This window comes from Triturus cristatus, chromosome 2_2 (assembly GCF_964204655.1).
Source record: "Triturus cristatus chromosome 2_2, aTriCri1.1, whole genome shotgun sequence".
NCBI classification, from domain to species: Eukaryota; Metazoa; Chordata; class Amphibia; order Caudata; family Salamandridae; genus Triturus; species Triturus cristatus.
This window is the reverse complement of record NC_140582.1, coordinates 1,194,715,278-1,194,732,605: the sequence shown is the minus strand read 5'-3', so window position 1 is coordinate 1,194,732,605 and position 17,328 is coordinate 1,194,715,278. Positions and strand designations below refer to the sequence as shown.

General features: G+C 47.4%; 1 long non-coding RNA gene across 1 annotated transcript in view; it reads right to left on the bottom strand.

The window, feature by feature from the left end:
• The window catches only part of LOC146863371 (uncharacterized), a 62,710-nt gene that overhangs the window by 7,496 nt on the left and 37,886 nt on the right, over nt 1-17,328 (bottom strand). The gene's annotated exons all lie outside the window — the stretch shown is intronic.

Sequence of the window (17,328 nt, the reverse complement as noted above, 5' to 3'; positions counted from 1 at the left end):
TCGTGCAGGGGGTGGTGTTTCAGGGTTTAGGGCAGTACAGTGGTGGTCGGAAGTGTAGGGGGTCTTCTTGGGGGTGGTGTTTCAGGGTTTAGGGTAGTACAGTGATGTTTGGGCAATGTAGGGGGGTCATGCAGGCGTGGTGTTTCAGGGTTTAGGGCAGTGAAGTGGTGTTTTGGCAGAGCAGGGGGTAGTGCAGGGGGTGGTGTTTCAGGGTTTAGGCCAGTGCAGTGGTGTTCGGACAGTGTAGGGGTTCGTGCTGGGGCTGGTGTTTCAGGGTTTAAGGCAGTGCAGAGGTATTCGGCCAGTGTAGGCGGTCATTCTGGGGGTGGTGTTTCAGGGTTTAGGGCAGTGCAGTGGTGTTCGGTCAGTGTAGGGGGTCGTGCTGGGGTGGTGTTTCAGGGTTTAGGGCAGTGCAGTGGTGTTGGGGCAGTGTAGGGTGTCGTGCTGGGGCTGGTGTTTCAGGGTTTAGGGCAGTGCAGTGGTGTTGTGGCAGTGTAGGGGTTGTGCTGGGGCTGGTGTTTCAGGGTTAAGGGCTGAGCAGTGGTGTTTGGGCAGTGTAGGGGTCGTTCAGGGGGTGGTGTTTCAGGGTGTAGGGCAGAGCAGTGGTGTTCGGGCAGTGTAGGGGTCGTTCAGAGGGTGGTGTTTCACGGTTTAGGGCAGTAAAATGGTGTTCGGGCAGTGGAGGGTCATGCTGGGGGTGGGCTTTCAGGGTTTAGGGCAGAGCAGTGGTGTTCAGGCAGTGTAGGGGATCGTGCTGGAGGTGTTTTTTTTGGTTGAAGGTAGAGCAGTGGTGTTTGGGCAGTGTAGGGGGTCATGCAGGGGGTGGTGTTTCAGTGTTTAGGGAAGTGCAGTTTTGTTCGGGCATTGTTGGGGTCTTGCTGGGGGTGGTGTTTCGGGGTTTAGGGCAGTGGTGTTCGGGCAGTGTAGGGGGTCTTGCTGGGGGTGATGTTTCAGAGTTTAGGCCAGTGCAGTGGTTTTCGGGCAGTGTAGGGGGTCTTGCTGGGGTTGGTGTTTCAGGGTTTAGGGCAGCTGTGTTCGGGCAGCATAGAGGGTCTTGCTAGGGGTGGTGCTTCAGGGTTTAGGGCAGTGCAGTGGTGTTCGGGCAGTGTAGGGGGTCCCGCAGGGGGGGTGTTTCAGGGTGTAGGGCAGTGAAGTGGTGTACGGGCAGTGTAGGGGTTCGTGCTGGGGATGGAGTTTCAGGGTTTAGGGCAGTGCAGTTGTGTTTGTGCAGTGTAGGGGGTCGTGCTGGGGCTGGTGTTTCAGGGTTTAGGGCAGTGCAATGGTGATCGGGAAGTGGAGGGGGTCGTGCTGGGGGTGGTGTTTCAGGGTTTAGGGCAGTGCAGTGGTGTTTGGGCAGTGTAGGGGGTCGTGCTGGGGGTGGTGTTTCAGGGTTTAGGGCAGTGAAGTGGTGTTCGGGCTGTGTAGGGGGTTGTGCTGGGGCTGCTGTTTCAGGGTTTAGGGCAGTGCAGTGGTGTTTGGGCAGTGTAGGGAGTCGTGCTGGGGCTGGTGTTCCAGGGTTTAGGGCAGAGCAGTCGTGTTCAGGCAGTGTAGGGAGTCGTGCTGGGGCTGGTGTTTCAGGGTTTAGGGCAGTGCAGTAGTGTTCGGGCAGTGTAGGGGGTCGTGCTGGGGGTGGTGTTTCAGGGTTTAGGGCAGTGAAGTGGTGTTCGGGCTGTGTAGGGGGTTGTGCAGGGGGTGGTGTTTCAGGGTTTGGGACAGTGCAGTGGTGTTCGGGCAGTGTAGGGGGTCATGCTGGGGGTAGTGTTTTAGAGTTTAAGGCAGTGCAGTGGTGTTTGGCTAGAGTAGGGGTTCGTGCTGGGGTAGTGTTTTAGGGTTTAGTGTAGTGCAGTGGTGTTGGTGTAGTGTAGGGGGTAGTGCAGGGGGTAGTGTCTTAGTGTTTAGGGTAGTTTAGTGGTGTTTGGGTAGTGTAGGGGTCGTGCTGAGGGTAGATTTAGGGTTAAGGGTTGAGCAGTGGTATTTGGGTAGTGAGGGGGTCATGCTATGGGTAGATTTAGGGTTTAGGGTAGTGCAGTGGTGTTTGGGTAGTATAGGGGGTCATGCTGGGGGTAGATTTAGGGTTTATGGTAGTGCAGTGGTGTTTGGGTAGTGTTGGGGTCGTGCTGGGGGTGGTGTTTTAGGGTTTAGGGCAGTGCAGTGGTGTTGGGATAGTAGGGGGTCGTGCTGGAGGTGGTGTTTTAGGGTTTAGGGCAGTGCATTGGTGTTCGGGTAGTGTAGGGGGTCGTGTTGGGGGTTGTGTTTTAGGGTTTAGGGCAGTGCAGTGGTGTTCGGGTAGTGTGGGGGTCATGCTGGGGGTGGTGTTTTAGGATTTAGGGAAGTACAGTGGTGTTCGGGTAGTGTAGGGGGTCATGCTGGGGGTGGTGTTTTAGGGTTTTGGGCAGAGCAGTGGTGTTCGGGCAGGGTAGGGGGTCATGCTGGGGGTGGTGTTTTAGGGTTTAGGGCAGTGCAGTGGTGTTCGGGCAGTGTAGGGGGTCGTGCTGGGGGTGGTGTTTCAGAGTTTAGGGCAGTGCAGTGGTGTTTGGGAAGTGTAGGGAGTCATGCAGGGGGTGGTGTTTCAGGGTTTAGGGCAGTGCGACGGAGGTCCGGCAGTGTAGGGGGTCGTGCAGGGGGTGGTGTTTCAGGGTTTAGGGCAGTACAGTGGTGGTCGGAAGTGTAGGGGGTCTTCTTGGGGGTGGTGTTTCAGGGTTTAGGGTAGTACAGTGATGTTTGGGCAATGTAGGCGGGTCATGCAGGGGTGGTGTTTCAGGGTTTAGGGCAGTGAAGTGGTGTTTTGGCAGAGCAGGGGGTAGTGCAGGGGGTGGTGTTTCAGGGTTTAGGCCAGTGCAGTGGTGTTCGGACAGTGTAGGGGTTCGTGCTGGGGCTGGTGTTTCAGGGTTTAAGGCAGTGCAGTGGTATTCGGCCAGTGTAGGCGGTCATTCTGGGGGTGGTGTTTCAGGGTTTAGGGCAGTGCAGTGGTGTTCGGTCAGTGTAGGGGGTCGTGCTGGGGTGGTGTTTCAGGGTTTAGGGCAGTGCAGTGGTGTTGGGGCAGTGTAGGGTGTCGTGCTGGGGCTGGTGTTTCAGGGTTTAGGGCAGTGCAGTGGTGTTGGGGCAGTGTAGGGGTTGTGCTGGGGCTGGTGTTTCAGGGTTAAGGGCTGAGCAGTGGTGTTTGGGCAGTGTAGGGGTCGTTCAGGGGGTGGTGTTTCAGGGTGTAGGGCAGAGCAGTGGTGTTCGGGCAGTGTAGGGGTCGTTCAGAGGGTGGTGTTTCACGGTTTAGGGCAGTAAAGTGGTGTTCGGGCAGTGGAGGGTCATGCTGGGGGTGGTGTTTCAGGGTTTAGGGCAGAGCAGTGGTGTTCAGGCAGTGTAGGGGATCGTGCTGGAGGTGTTTTTTTTGGTTGAAGGTAGAGCAGTGGTGTTTGGGCAGTGTAGGGGGTCATGCAGGGGGTGGTGTTTCAGGGTTTAGGGAAGTGCAGTTTTGTTCGGGCATTGTTGGGGTCTTGCTGGGGGTGGTGTTTCGGGGTTTAGGGCAGTGGTGTTCGGGCAGTGTAGGGGGTCTTGCTGGGGCTGATGTTTCAGAGTTTAGGCCAGTGCAGTGGTTTTCGGGCAGTGTAGGGGGTCTTACTGGGGTTGGTGTTTCAGGGTTTAGGGCAGCTGTGTTCGGGCAGCATAGAGGGTCTTGCTAGGGGTGGTGCTTCAGGGTTTAGGGCAGTGCAGTGGTGTTCGGGCAGTGTAGGGGGTCCCGCAGGGGGGGTGTTTCAGGGTGTAGGGCAGTGAAGTGGTGTACGGGCAGTGTAGGGGTTCGTGCTGGGGATGGAGTTTCAGGGTTTAGGGCAGTGCAGTTGTGTTTGTGCAGTGTAGGGGGTCGTGCTGGGGCTGGTGTTTCAGGGTTTAGGGCAGTGCAATGGTGATCGGGAAGTGGAGGGGGTCGTGCAGGGGGTGGTGTTTCAGGGTTTAGGGCAGTGCAGTGGTGTTTTGGCAGTGTAGGGGGTCGTGCTGGGGGTGGTGTTTCAGGGTTTAGGGCAGTGAAGTGGTGTTCGGGCTGTGTAGGGGGTCGTGCTGGGGCTGCTGTTTCTGGGTTTAGGGCAGTGCAGTGGTGTTTGGGCAGTGTAGGGAGTCGTGCTGGGGCTGGTGTTCCAGGGTTTAGGGCAGAGCAGTCGTGTTCAGGCAGTGTAGGGAGTCGTGCTGGGGCTGGTGTTTCAGGGTTTAGGGCAGTGCAGTAGTGTTCGGGCAGTGTAGGGGGTCGTGCTGGGGGTGGTGTTTCAGGGTTTAGGGCAGTGAAGTGGTGTTCGGGCTGTGTAGGGGGTTGTGCAGGGGGTGGTGTTTCAGGGTTTGGGACAGTGCAGTGGTGTTCGGGCAGTGTAGGGGGTCGTGCAGAGGGTGGTGTTTTGGGGTTAGGGCAGTGCAGTGGTGTTCGGGCAGTGTTGGGGGTCTTGCTGGGGGTGGTGTTTCCGGGGTTGGGGCAGTGGTGTTTGGACAGTGTGGGGGGTCTTGCTGGGGGTGGTGTTTCAGGGTTTAGGGCAGAGCAGTGGTGTTCGGGCAGTGTAGGGGGTCTTGCTGGCGGTGGTGTTTCAGGGTTTAAGGCAGTGGTGTTCGGGCAGTGTAGGAGGTCATGCTGGGAGTGGTGTTTCAGGGTTTAGGGCAGTGCAGTGGTGTTATTGCAGTGTAGGGGGTCTTGCTGGGGGTGGTGTTTCAGGGTTTATTGCAGTGGTGTTCGGGCAGTGTAGAGGGTCTTGCTGGGGGTGGTGTTTCAGGGTTTAGGGCAGTGCAGTGGTGTTCAGCCAGTTTAGGGGGTCATGCAGGGGGTGGTGTTTCAGGGTTTAGGGAAGTGCAGTTTGGTTCGGGCATTGTTGGGGTCTTGCTGGGGGTGGTGTTTAGGGGTTTAGGGCAGTGGTGTATGGGCAGTGTAGGGGGTCTTGCTGGGGGTGATGTTTCAGAGTTTAGGCCAGTGCAGTGGTTTTCGGGCAGTGTAGGGGGTCTTGCTGGGGTTGGTTGTTCAGGGTTTAGGGCAGCTGTGTTCGGGCAGCATAGAGGGTCTTGCTAGGGGTGGTGCTTCAGGGTTCAGGGCAGTGCAGTGGTGTTCGGGTAGTGTAGGGGGTCCCGCAGGGGGGGTGTTTCAGGGTGTAGGGCAGTGAAGTGGTGTACGGGCAGTGTAGGGGTTCGTGCTGGGGATGGTGTTTCAGGGTTTAGGGCAGTGCAGTTGCGTTCGCGCAGTGTGGGGGGTCGTGCTGGGGCTGGTGTTTCAGGGTTTAGGGCAGTGCAATGGTGATCGGGAAGTGGAGGGGGTCGTGCTGGGGGTGGTGTTTCAGGGTTTAGGGCAGTGCAGTGGTGTTTGGGCAGTGTAGGGGGTCGTGCTGGGGGTGGTGTTTCAGGGTTTAGGGCAGTGAAGTGGTGTTCGGGCTGTGTAGGGGGTCGTGCTGGGGCTGCTGTTTCAGGGTTTAGGGCAGTGCAGTGGTGTTTGGGCAGTGTAGGGAGTCGTGCTGGGGCTGGTGTTCCAGGGTTTAGGGCAGAGCAGTCGTGTTCAGGCAGTGTAGGGATTCGTGCTGGGGCTGGTGTTTCAGGGTTTAGGGCAGTGCAGTAGTGTTCGGGCAGTGTAGGGGGTCGTGCTGGGGGTGGTGTTTTGGGGTTAGGGCAGTGCAGTGGTGTTCGGGCAGTGTAGGGGGTCTTGCTGGCGGTGGTGTTTCAGGGTTTAGGGCAGTGCAGTGGTGTTATGGCAATGTAGGGGGTCTTGCTGGGGGTGGTGTTTCAGGGTTTATTGCAGTGGTGTTCGGGCAGTGTAGAGGGTCTTGCTGGGGGTGGTGTTTCAGGGTTTAGGGCAGTGCAGTGGTGTTCGGGCAGAGTAGGGGGTCTTGCTGGGGTTGGTGTTTCAGGGTTTAGGGCAGTGCCGTGGTGTTCAGGCAGTTTAGGGGGTTGTGCAGGGGGGTGGTGTTTCAGGGTGTAGGGCAGTGAAGTGGTGTTCGGGCTGTGTAGGGGGTCGTGCTAGGGGTGGTGTTTCAGGGTTTAGGTCAGTGCAGTGGTGTTTGGGCAGTGTGGGGGGTCGTGCTGGGGCTGGTGTTTCAGGGTTTAGGGCATTGCAGTGGTGTTTGGGCAGTGTAGGGGGTTGTGCTGGGGCTGGTGTTTGAGGGTGTAGGGCAGTGCAGTGGTTTTCGGGGAGTATAGGGGGTCATGATGGGGCTGGTGTTTCAGGGTTTAGGGCTGTTAAAGATTACAGGGATCTGTTAGCATGAGCTGAAAGCCATTTTGTACTCTGCAGCCATTTTAGTTAGCTCTGTGCTAGCCATTTGCTTTCTCCCTCTTCCAGAGCCTTGAACATGCTCAGAAGGGCCTAGCTAGTAGAATGCACCTGTTCCTAGTATAGAACTGTCAGGCTGTTCTAACTGATGTCAGCAACTCATTACTCCTCCTACTTGTTGACTGTGCATTTTCTGTATGACCATCTATGTGTGTAACTCTTCTCATGTGTACTTTTACCGCCTTCCTTTGAGCCCCTGTGTGGGTATATAAGGCCTGTGTTCTCTGTAATCCTTAGAATGCCTTCTACAGTGACTTAAGATTACTGTGTGACGCAATCTCCCTCATCTGAGGTTAATAAAAAAGATGTCTTTTATATTACAGCTTCTGTGCCAATCTATTCTTTGTTTGTTTAAAAGGACCAGGTATATCAGTGAATCCCCTGAGAAGGTTTTGATTTCTTCAATTGGTGCCCTCTGTGAGGTTCATCAGAGAAGTGGCTATCCAAGGGAGTGGTCTTGATGGGAGACAGAAATCTACTGAGGAGGACAGAACAGGACTCTAGTAAGAAGGTACCCTGAACTTAGATTCTCTGTCTCTGCAGCCCAGTATATTTCTGGTCTTCCTGATTTGACTCCTTCACTGGCGGTGGTGTTTCAGGGTTTAGGGCAGTGGTGTGCAGGCAGTGTAGGTGTTCGTGCTGGGGATGGTGTTTCGGGGTTTAGGGCAGTGCAGTCGTGTTCGGGGATTGTGGGGAGTCGTGCTGGGGCTCGTGTTTGAGGGTTTAGGGCAGTGCAGTGGTGTTCGGGCAGTGTAGGGGGTCGTGCTGGGGTTGGTGTTTCAGGGTTTAGGGCAGTGCAGTGGTGATCGGGAAGTGTAGGGGGTCGTGCTGGGGGTGGTGTTTCAGGGTTTAGGACAGTGCAGTAGTGTTCGGGCAGTGTAGAGGGTTGTGCTGGGGGTGGTGTTTCAGGGTTTCGGGCAGTGAAGTGGTGTTCGGGCAGTGTAGGGGGTCATGCTGGGGCTGGTGTTTCAGGGTTTAGGGCAGTGCAGTGGTGTTCGGGCAGAGTAGGGAATCGTGCTGGGGCTGGTGTTCCAGGGCTTAGGGCAGTGCAGTCGTGTTCTAGCAGTGTAGAGGGTCGTGCAGGGGGTGGTGTTTCAGGGTTTAGGACATTGCAGTGGTGTTCGGGCAGTGTAGGGGTTGTGCAGGGGGTGGTGTTTCGGGGTTTAGGGCAGTGTGTTCGGGCAGTGTAGGAGGTCTTGCTGGGGGTGTTATTTCAGGGTTTAGGGAAGTGCAGTGGTGTTCTGGCAGTGTAGGGGGTCTTGCTGGGGGTGGTGTTTCAGGGTTTAGGGCAGTGCAGTGGTGTTCGGGCAGTGTAGGGGGTCTTGCTGGCGGTGGTGTTTCAGGTTTTAGGGCAGTTTGTTCGAGCAGTGTAGGGAGTCTTGCTGGGGGTGGTGTTTCAGGGTTTAGGGCAGTGCAGTGGTGTTCTGGCAGTGTAGGGGGTCTTGCTGGGGGTGGTGTTTCAGGGTTTAGAGCAGTGGTATTTGGGCAGTGCACTGCTTACCACTCCTGACTGAGAATTTTTTTTGCGTGAGTATTCTAAAAAGGACCGTTTGGTCACACAGAACTTGGCAGTTAGAATCTGGAGACCTATGCTAGGTAAGGTAATTTGTGAGATAGTGAGAAAAGTGCGCCGGCTGCACAGATAAACGTGAGATATAACGTGATATAATGTGAGATATAAAGTGCGACATAAAAAGTGATATAGAGCAATATAACGTGATACAGTAATACAAAGTGATAAAGTGATAACGTGATACAAAGAGATAAAGTGATAACGTGATATATATTGATATGGAAATGGAAATTGGCCAATATGTAATGGGAATGTGAGAAATATATAAATTGCAATTTATGTAGACAGGTAATGAGAAACTTTTGAAAACTTGAACGGCACACTTTGAGTTAAGTGCTACTTTGTGTATCATATTGTAAATGCTGCAATATTCTTGGCATGCCGGTTTCAATACACATCGAAGAATGTGTTGCTTTCTTGGAGGTACCATTTTGGAACTTGTATGAAATAAGCCGGCTCCCCTATAGGTGATACCTAACTAGGTTTAGGTATAAAAAAGTATCTCTTCCTCAGTGACTAGTACCCCGAGGAACTAAATATGTACATAGAAAGGATACTGGTCTGTGCACTAAGTGCAAAAACGAAATTGTGTGTTTTGCAATAAATAAACTAAAATGCAAAATGTTACAGCACTTTCCTTAAGATACTTTGTGTTAGATTTTAAAAGGCAGTTATATGAGAAGGGTATACAGTTCCTCTAGTTGTACTAGAGTGTGGAGAGTACACTCATCCTAGGGAAGCATGCGAACTGCATAGTTTCTTTAGAAAGATTCGCCTAAAAGCCTTCTTTCATAACAAATCTGTTATAGATACAGATAACACAGACACTGGGCTACATAATCCATCAAACTTTACCCCCAGTGCTGGTATGGTTCCCCCAGAAGTCCTAACCTTTGAAAAAGCGATACTCAAAGATCTTGCCGTGACACGAGACAGGTCCAACACTTTCTATAATCTCTCAAAAGAGGAAATGAATGCAGCCAGGGCTCTGGCTGACGACCACTCAATCACAATCAAACAAGCAGACAAGGGTGGGGCTACAGTCATCCAGTCCACCCTTGACTATGAGAGAGAGTGTCGGAGACAACTAGGTGATCGGAAATACTATACACCTATTACTTTAGACCCCACTCCTAGGTTGAAGAACACTATCAATAGCCTTACCCTGGAGGCTGAGACCAATGGGTGGATCACAAAGAAAGAGGCCGATTATCTTAATACACGGAATCCTGTAACACCATACTTTTACACTTTACCAAAAGTCCATAAAGGAACTTTTCCGACCCCAGGTAGGCCCATTGTGTCCGGGATCGGCTCCGTTCTAGAGCCACTGTCCAGATTTGTGGATCACTTCTTACAACCCCTGGTCCTAAGAATACCGTCTTATATCAAAGATACCAGTGACATCCTAAGAACAGTAGAAGGGTTTGAACCTAATGGGGAGATCAGCCTCCTGGTCACCTTAGACGTGGAGGCATTATACACAAATATCCCACAACAAGCCACCCTAACTGTGATCGAAGAGGCCCTTCGTAAGGAAGACTGGACATCACCCACTCCTGTGTCTTTCATCATGGACCTAGCATCCCTAGCATTAACGGAGAATTTCTTTGAATTCAGGAACAAACTGTTCCACCAATGCCAAGGGACTTCTATGGGCAGCACATTTGCCCCTAGTCTAGCCTGCCTCTACATGGCAGCTTTCGAGGAAGAGATCATTCAGAGCCCTACCAACCCCTTTGACGAGAATCTGATTATGTGGAGGCGTTTTATTGACGATATCCTCATCCTTTGGAAGGGTCCTTTGAGCAGATGTGAAGAGTTCTGTCGATGGATCAATACCCAGAACCCTTATTTAAAATTTACCAACCACATTTCTCCTTCCCACATTGCCTTTTTGGACCTAGACATCAGATTAGAGTCCGGGGTGTTGACAACTAGCCTCTACAAAAAACCAACAGACAGGAACAGCCTGTTGCTGTATAGTAGTCACCACCCCAAAGCACTGAGGGACAACCTACCTTTTGGCCAGTTTCTCCGTGTGAGGAGAAATTGCAGTTCTGTGTCGGACTACAAAAAAGAGGCAGACATTCTGGCAAACAATTTAAAAGAGAGAGGGTACCCCACCGTTACCATCACAAAAGCCATGAAACGTGCTAGGAACAACCCCAGAGAGGTTTTACTTGAGACCAAGACCCGGGAACAAACCGATACCTTGACCTGTGTCACTTCGTTCACCCCGTCCTCTAATAACATGAAGAAAGTAATCAAAAAACATTGGGGCATTTTAGCTGCTGGGAACCTGTCTCTGCCCCAACCCAGGTTTGCTTTTAAAAGAACGCAAAATCTTAAAGACATTTTGATCCACACTAGACCTAAAAAAGTAGCGCAGAATCCCCAGGGCACTCTATGGGGGCTTCCACCAGTCACTGGACATTTCCCTTGTGGAAATTGCACATCCTGCAAACAGACGATGACCACCAAGGAATTGATTCTGTCCGATAGCTTAACCTGGACATTGGTACGTCATACAAATTGTAACTCTACGAATTGTATCTATCTGTTACAGTGCCCTTGTACATTGAATTACATAGGGATGACGACACGGCCCATTAAGACACGCATCACAGAGCACAAAAGTAACATCAGATGCTTAAAGGAGACCACGAAACTGTACTGCCATTTTAAAAGTCTCCACCACGCAGCAGACTCCTTAAGGTGGGTCGTCCTTGAATCACATCCAGGCATGACATCACAGGCATTGTTCAGATTAGAACAAAGATGGGTACACAGATTGGCATCTGACACAAGAGGTCTGAATGACGACATTCCATGGGGTACCTTGACACATTGAGATCTGGATGCATGCCCGAGTTTAACCACCAATCCTGTCCTCACGAGGGATACAAGGGAGGGGCCCAGATTCACAGTACTGACAGTGATCGGACATACCCTGTAACCCTTACAGTATATCACTGACATACTCTGACATTTCGAAGTTTCCCGCTATGCCTGTTTTAACACCAACTATCCATTCATATATATATATATATATGATTTCTGAATCATGACATTATACACACAATGCGTGGCGTTTCCAGGCTTTGACAGGGAGACACTAGACGAGGACTTTATGAGGCTCATTATTAATTTCTGAGAACCCTCTGACCTCTTAGATACACTAACACCATCTGTTACCTACCGTAATACCCCATTCCAAGATGGCGCCCGTAGTCACCCTATGAAGACGAGGCTGTGTTCCGAACTAATTCGTCAGCTTACAGACGCCCAATCAGAACTCGCCTACACCTGACCGGATTGGTTTTTAACTGATCAGTGGAAATCAAACCACACTTCCCGGTTTCGGCGGAGCGGGGTAGGTTGACAGTCCACCCTTGGGCGACAGAACTGTAAGTAGTTTCTTTCCGTTTTTATCGCTAGACTGCACGAGCAGAGATCCCCTCTATTTCGGTAGACGGCTGCTGACCTCGGCTGTGGCAGCGGACCGATCCTTAGGCTACCTCGTGTTCTCTCTTGCGAGACGCTCGGGACCGGGGGTCGAGTCGCTCCTCGGGCAGCGGTTTCCGATCACCTTCTTGCCGGGGGACCTTGCTAACCTTGCCCTGACTAGACCTAGCACCAGTGAGTGTGTTACTAGGGCACACCTCCTTGTGTGAGCCCCTTGCTTTTTCATTATTGTACTATTATCTACAGTAGGCTAACACGCCACCCCAAGAGGCTCGCCATGTACCGACTGGAGCGGCACTTTCTATAACGTTAGGTGAGCATAACTAGACCTCATAACGTAAGAATCTGAGTGGTTCGGATGTTTATCACTTGACACGCACCTGCACACTGCATCCACCTATGCATGATCACTCCTGTTTAGCGCAACTGCTTTTATAGTGGACATGCATATGAGGAGTCCTTGGCTCCATACTACGAATTGTATATATATGACTAAGTGTGTGTTTTTTAATGTACTTTGTTGGCCTGTTTTGCTTCTTCTTTCCTTTTCCTCTAGGCCAATCCATAACGGAAGTGTTTAGTTTTTCAGACACTTCCCTAGGGTAGTTTTATCCAGACACCACTGTAAATAATTAGTTACACACCCTCACAATCTTGTAGATAGTTCATTTCACCGGTCCTGATGAATTGCCGCTGGATCCCCCTGACCTTGAGGCATGAAACATGTTGACCATCTGAGCAGAGCAGAGTAGTCCCTGACCCATATAGTCAAGACCACCGCCTCTCATTTCGCTTTTAATAGGGTGGTTTACTGACCGAATAAAATCCATTATTCAGACTAACCAACCCCGTTTTAAAACACACTCACTAACATCTACACTTACCTGGCCCTCACTTGCACTCACCTTCAGCAAGGAACAAAAGATCTCCGCTAAAGAGCCCCATCTTTGGGTGCCCGTCGGGAATTGCAGCGCCGACCCGACGAGGAGCAAAACCCAGATGATGAAGCATGACACCTAGCTTGCTGGGTGTGTGAGGGTTTTAGTTCCACCAATGTGGGTTCCCCCATCCTACACATGCTAGTACACTCTCAGGCCAACTAGACATTGCTCCCCACTTTGTCTCGATCCCAAGGATGAGTGTACTCTCCACACTCTAGTACAACTAGAGGAACTGTATACCCTTCTCGTATAACTACTTCAGGGCTTGTATACTGGACCTCGTTAAATATAGCCCACCCGCTTTTATTTCTCCTTCATTTGATTGAGATTTTAAAAGGCAATCACATCATGTGAGTGAATTTGGTTGTTGCTGAACTAAACATACATTATAGAACGATAGATTTGACTGCATTGAAATGCCTCAGTTTTAAATAGACTGTCACTGTGCTTACATTTCCACACTAAAAAGAAGCTTTTCAAAAGCTGTGTTTTAACTGTCTCACTGAGAAGCAGCTGTCTTTTTGCCTGCAGTCCACAGAGAGAAAGGGATGCTGACTCAACTAGGATTTGAAGTCAGTATTAACATGGTATAGAGGCTTGCATGCTTTTAAAAAGTTACAAAAAATCAGGTTCATTATTTTGGATAACAGAGAACAGATTGACAGTAGGAATTTTCCTTTCTTAATGCCTTTTTACATAAGCACATCTGTGGATGTTAAATGATGACTGTCCTTTAAAAAGTGGGGCAGACTTTCATGTTTCAAGTTAGGCTTCTGTGCTTAGGGTTATGAATGAATGCGTTTAAATATGATAGGCAAGGGATGCAGCTTGCTTTTCATATGTGGACTCATCAAAATGATTGGATTTATAAATAAAAAATTTTTTTGATTATATAAAAAAATGTTATTAAAGATAAGTGCATTAAAATCGTTTTTTAATATTTATAATGCCTAATAATGATACTGTGACCTCCTAGCATCAAAATTGAATTTAAGCAGTGCTGTACCACAGAAGGGGGCAACTTACATGTGAAATGTCACTTTACCCAGGCGTACAAAACTCATTTTTATAAGGGTATACATTTCTTTTTTAGTTTAAAGGAAAATTTTATTGAATGTCAAATACAACGGCAGTACATTAAATCATTATGTAGCAAAAAATAGAGAAAATGCAATAATTATCCTAAATAAAGGAGAGAGATAGAGGAAAAGAAAGCAAAAGAAAGAGGGAGAATGGAAAATATCAATAATATAACAAAGTTTATGTATTTAAATACAATAAAATACATATAAGAAACTCCTCTAATGAAACTGTATAAGGTAACAAATATAAAAAATCACCATATACAAAATTTAACCTTATTAACATCAATTAACATCATGGAAGCTTGGGAACTTCTTCAGTACGGGGAGCATGTAAAAGTGAGGACTGAGCAGACCTATTAAAAAAATCAGTGATGGGCAACCATAATAGATCACGTTTAATAGCAAGTGAAATGGGGAAAACATAGGCCCTATCTAGTCTATGATTATAGCAAACTCTGTACCACCAAGCTTGGAAAGAAACATCTGAAGCGGTTTTCCAAGACTTAGTAATCTGTAGGAAAGCTACAGCTATAAGTAAGTCAACAATGGAGGTATTCACCGTGGAGGAGGACCAAATCTCAGAAAGACTACCCAAGAAAATATGAGAAAGGGTAAAGGTGAAATGAGTAGAAAAAATAATGTTGATTTGATTCCATACTTTAGACCAAAAAGTATAGATCATTGGACAAGTAAATAACGTGTGCTTAAGGTCTGCCACTGCACAAGTACAAGACCAGCAGGTGGAAGGGATAGAGGGATCAATTATATGTAGTTTGGCAGGAGTAATCAGAAGTCTGTTGTATATAAAAAATAAAGTTTGTGTTGTATTCGCTGCTCTAGAGGATTTCCTTATTTTGATCCAAATTTTTTGCCAGGTTGTAATAGAGAACGATTCATCAAAGTCGAATTCCCAATCACTTTCTATTTTAGATTTTTCTCGAGTAAGAGGAGGGTCTCGCAGTTTTTTATAGATTTGCGAGGCAGAGGATGAAGAAAGTAAAAAGGGAAGAGTGATAGGAGAAGAAATGGAAGGAACGGCCGAAGAATTAAGAGTATCATAGCTGCGTTGAGCAGCAATACATAATGATCGAAATCTAGACTCAAAAGATAATGGTAGAGAAAAGAGAGCCTGAAATACAGAGAAGGGAAGACAAGTATCATCTTGAAAAAGCTGGTGAGTCCACTTGAGACCGAGGTCTCTCCAATCCTTCCAAAAAAGAGTCTTATTGTTAATCTGAATAAGATGATTATACCAAATTGGAGAATGTAAAAAATGTGAGCGTTCGTCAATACCACCCGAAAGGAGAGGAGAAAATAATTTACGCCAATTTTTGAGAATAGGAAGTGAAAGCTTCTGCGGAATTCGAGGCAATAGTACAAACTCTTCAAAAGTGAAAGGGTGGAAAAAGGAGGATTCAATCTCGGCCCAAAGAGGTTGAGAAGAGAGATCAGACATATGTTCGGATAACAAAGAAACAGAATGTTTAAGGAAAAATGAAGTATGATACGAGGAAAAATCAGGAAAATTAACTCCACCCAAATGTTTGGGGCTCTTAAGTTTTGCGAAGGACATCCTAGCTCTCTTATTCTGCCACAAGAATTTTGATAAAACCGAATAAATATTTTTATAACAGGATTTAGGAATATGAACTGGGAGATTCGATAGATAAAACAGAATTATTGGGACTAACATCATTTTAATATAATCTAGTCTGCCCCACCAGGATAAGTATAAAGGGTTCCAACGAGTTGTAAAGTCAATTAAAGTTGTTTGTAAGTATTTGATATTTAACGTTACCGTATCTTTAATAGAGGGGGTAAACCATAAACCCAAATATTTGATCTCAGTTGAGTTCCAATGAATGGAAGACATTAAGAAATCTGCATGAAAACAAAATTTATTTAAGGGAAGAATATCACATTTATCAACATTAAGTTTGTAACCAGACACCTTTGCAAAATCAGAGACTTCAGATAGAAAAGCTGGGATAGAAGTTTGGGGTTGAGAGATGAATAAAAGAATATCATCTGCATAAGCAGAAATTTTTAAATGTTTATCACCATAAGGGAAACCTGTGATACAATTGTTCATACGAATTTTTGTGAGAAAGGGTTCCAATGCTAAAATAAACAATAAGGGAGAGAGAGGACACCCTTGTCTAACACCTCTGAAGAGAGGAAATGAAGGAGAAATAAGTCCATTAACCAATATAAAGGACCTAGGGAAGGAATATAATAAAGAAATATAAGAAAGGAAATTTGGACCGAAGCCAAACCAAACAAGGATTGAGAAGATAAATTGCCAATTAACCCTGTCAAAGGCTTTTTCAGCGTCCAATGCAACAGCAGCTAATGAGTGTTTATAGGTAAAGGATTTACTAAGAACATTAAAAAACAGACGCGTATTGTCAGAAAGATGACGACCTTTGAAAAAACCGCCTTTTTCTCTGCCAATTAATTGAGGTAGAATTTTGTCTAAACGAAGTGCGAGAATTTTTGCAAATATCTTGTAATCTAAATTACTTAAAGAAATAGGCCTATAGTTTTTACATAAAGTGTGATCTTTATTATCCTTGGGAAGAAGACAAATCAAAGCTTCTTGAAAGGTGCCTCCAGATTTTTTAGAAGATATAAGAAAGGAAACAAGTTGATGAAGCTTAGGGACAAGTATCTTGGAGAAGTGAAGATAAAACTCTATAGTGAAACCATCTGGCCCAGGAGCCTTCCCTTTTTTAAGGACTTGGATGGACTCCAGAATATCATTAGAACTAATATCAGATTCTAAGGAAGAGAAATCTATATCTGGAATAGAAGGAGAAGGAGTGGAGGATAAATAATGATCGATATCCGAAATTAGAGGAGGAGATTCCGGAGTGTAAAGAGCCTGATAAAATGTAGTAAACTCCGTCAGGATATCTTCGTCTCTATGAAGCATGATATTAGAAGAGTTAACTATTGATTCAATTTTAGTACGCTCCTTTTTAACTTTGAGATAATTAGCAAGAAGGTTACCAGCTTTATTTTGAGCGCTATAATATTTAGCACTGGATTTGAGTAAATATAAATTTGCAGATTCCGTAGACAATTTATTAAAAGAGAATTTTGCTTTAAGAAGGGAATCTAAATCAGATTGGGAATTGGATAAATAATAAGAATGTTCCAATTGTTTAATTTGTGTATTAAGTGATTGTAAAGACTGAGAAGCTGTACGTCTCTTTTGTGCAACAAATGAAATATTGATATCCCTAGAAGCAGCTTAAAACGTGTCCCACACCAACTGAGGGGATATCTGAGAAGACTCATTTTCAGTAAAAAAACAAGGTTGCAAAATTAAGAAAGGCAGGTGTACATTTAGGATCTAGAAGGAGAGAGTTATTAAACCTCCATCTCCGGGTACCCTTTACGGGAGGAAGTAAGTCTAGATGTAAGGAAACTGGGGCGTGGTCCGAAATGAGAATGGAACCTATGTCAGAATGGGTAATATGGTGAGTCAGAGCCTTTGAAATAAAGATATAGTCGATCCAGGACTGGGAAGAGTGAACAGGTGAATAATAAGTAAATTCTTGTAATGGAGGGTGACAAAGTCTCCATGAATCAACAAGAGATCTTTGTGAAATAGTGGAAGTAAATTGAGCATGCATGGAAGAGGATGAAAAACGAGAATGAGATCTTCTATCTAAAAGGGGATCCACAATCATGTTACAATCACCACCCAAAATAAGATAATCATCTGTAAAGTGCATCAGTAGAGAGAGAATCCGTGGCCAAAACAATTTGTCTTGCAAGGTGGGTGCATATAAGTTGAGAATAGTTATAGGAATCTTATCAAGCAACAAAGATACTGCAACCCACCTGCCATCCGAATCCTTATCTTGGTTTCTAAGTTGGACATTTAACCGTTTATGGCAGAGAATAGCAACACCATTACGTTTCCCTGACCCAGGAGATGCAAAAACATGGCCCACCCAATTCCGACGTAGC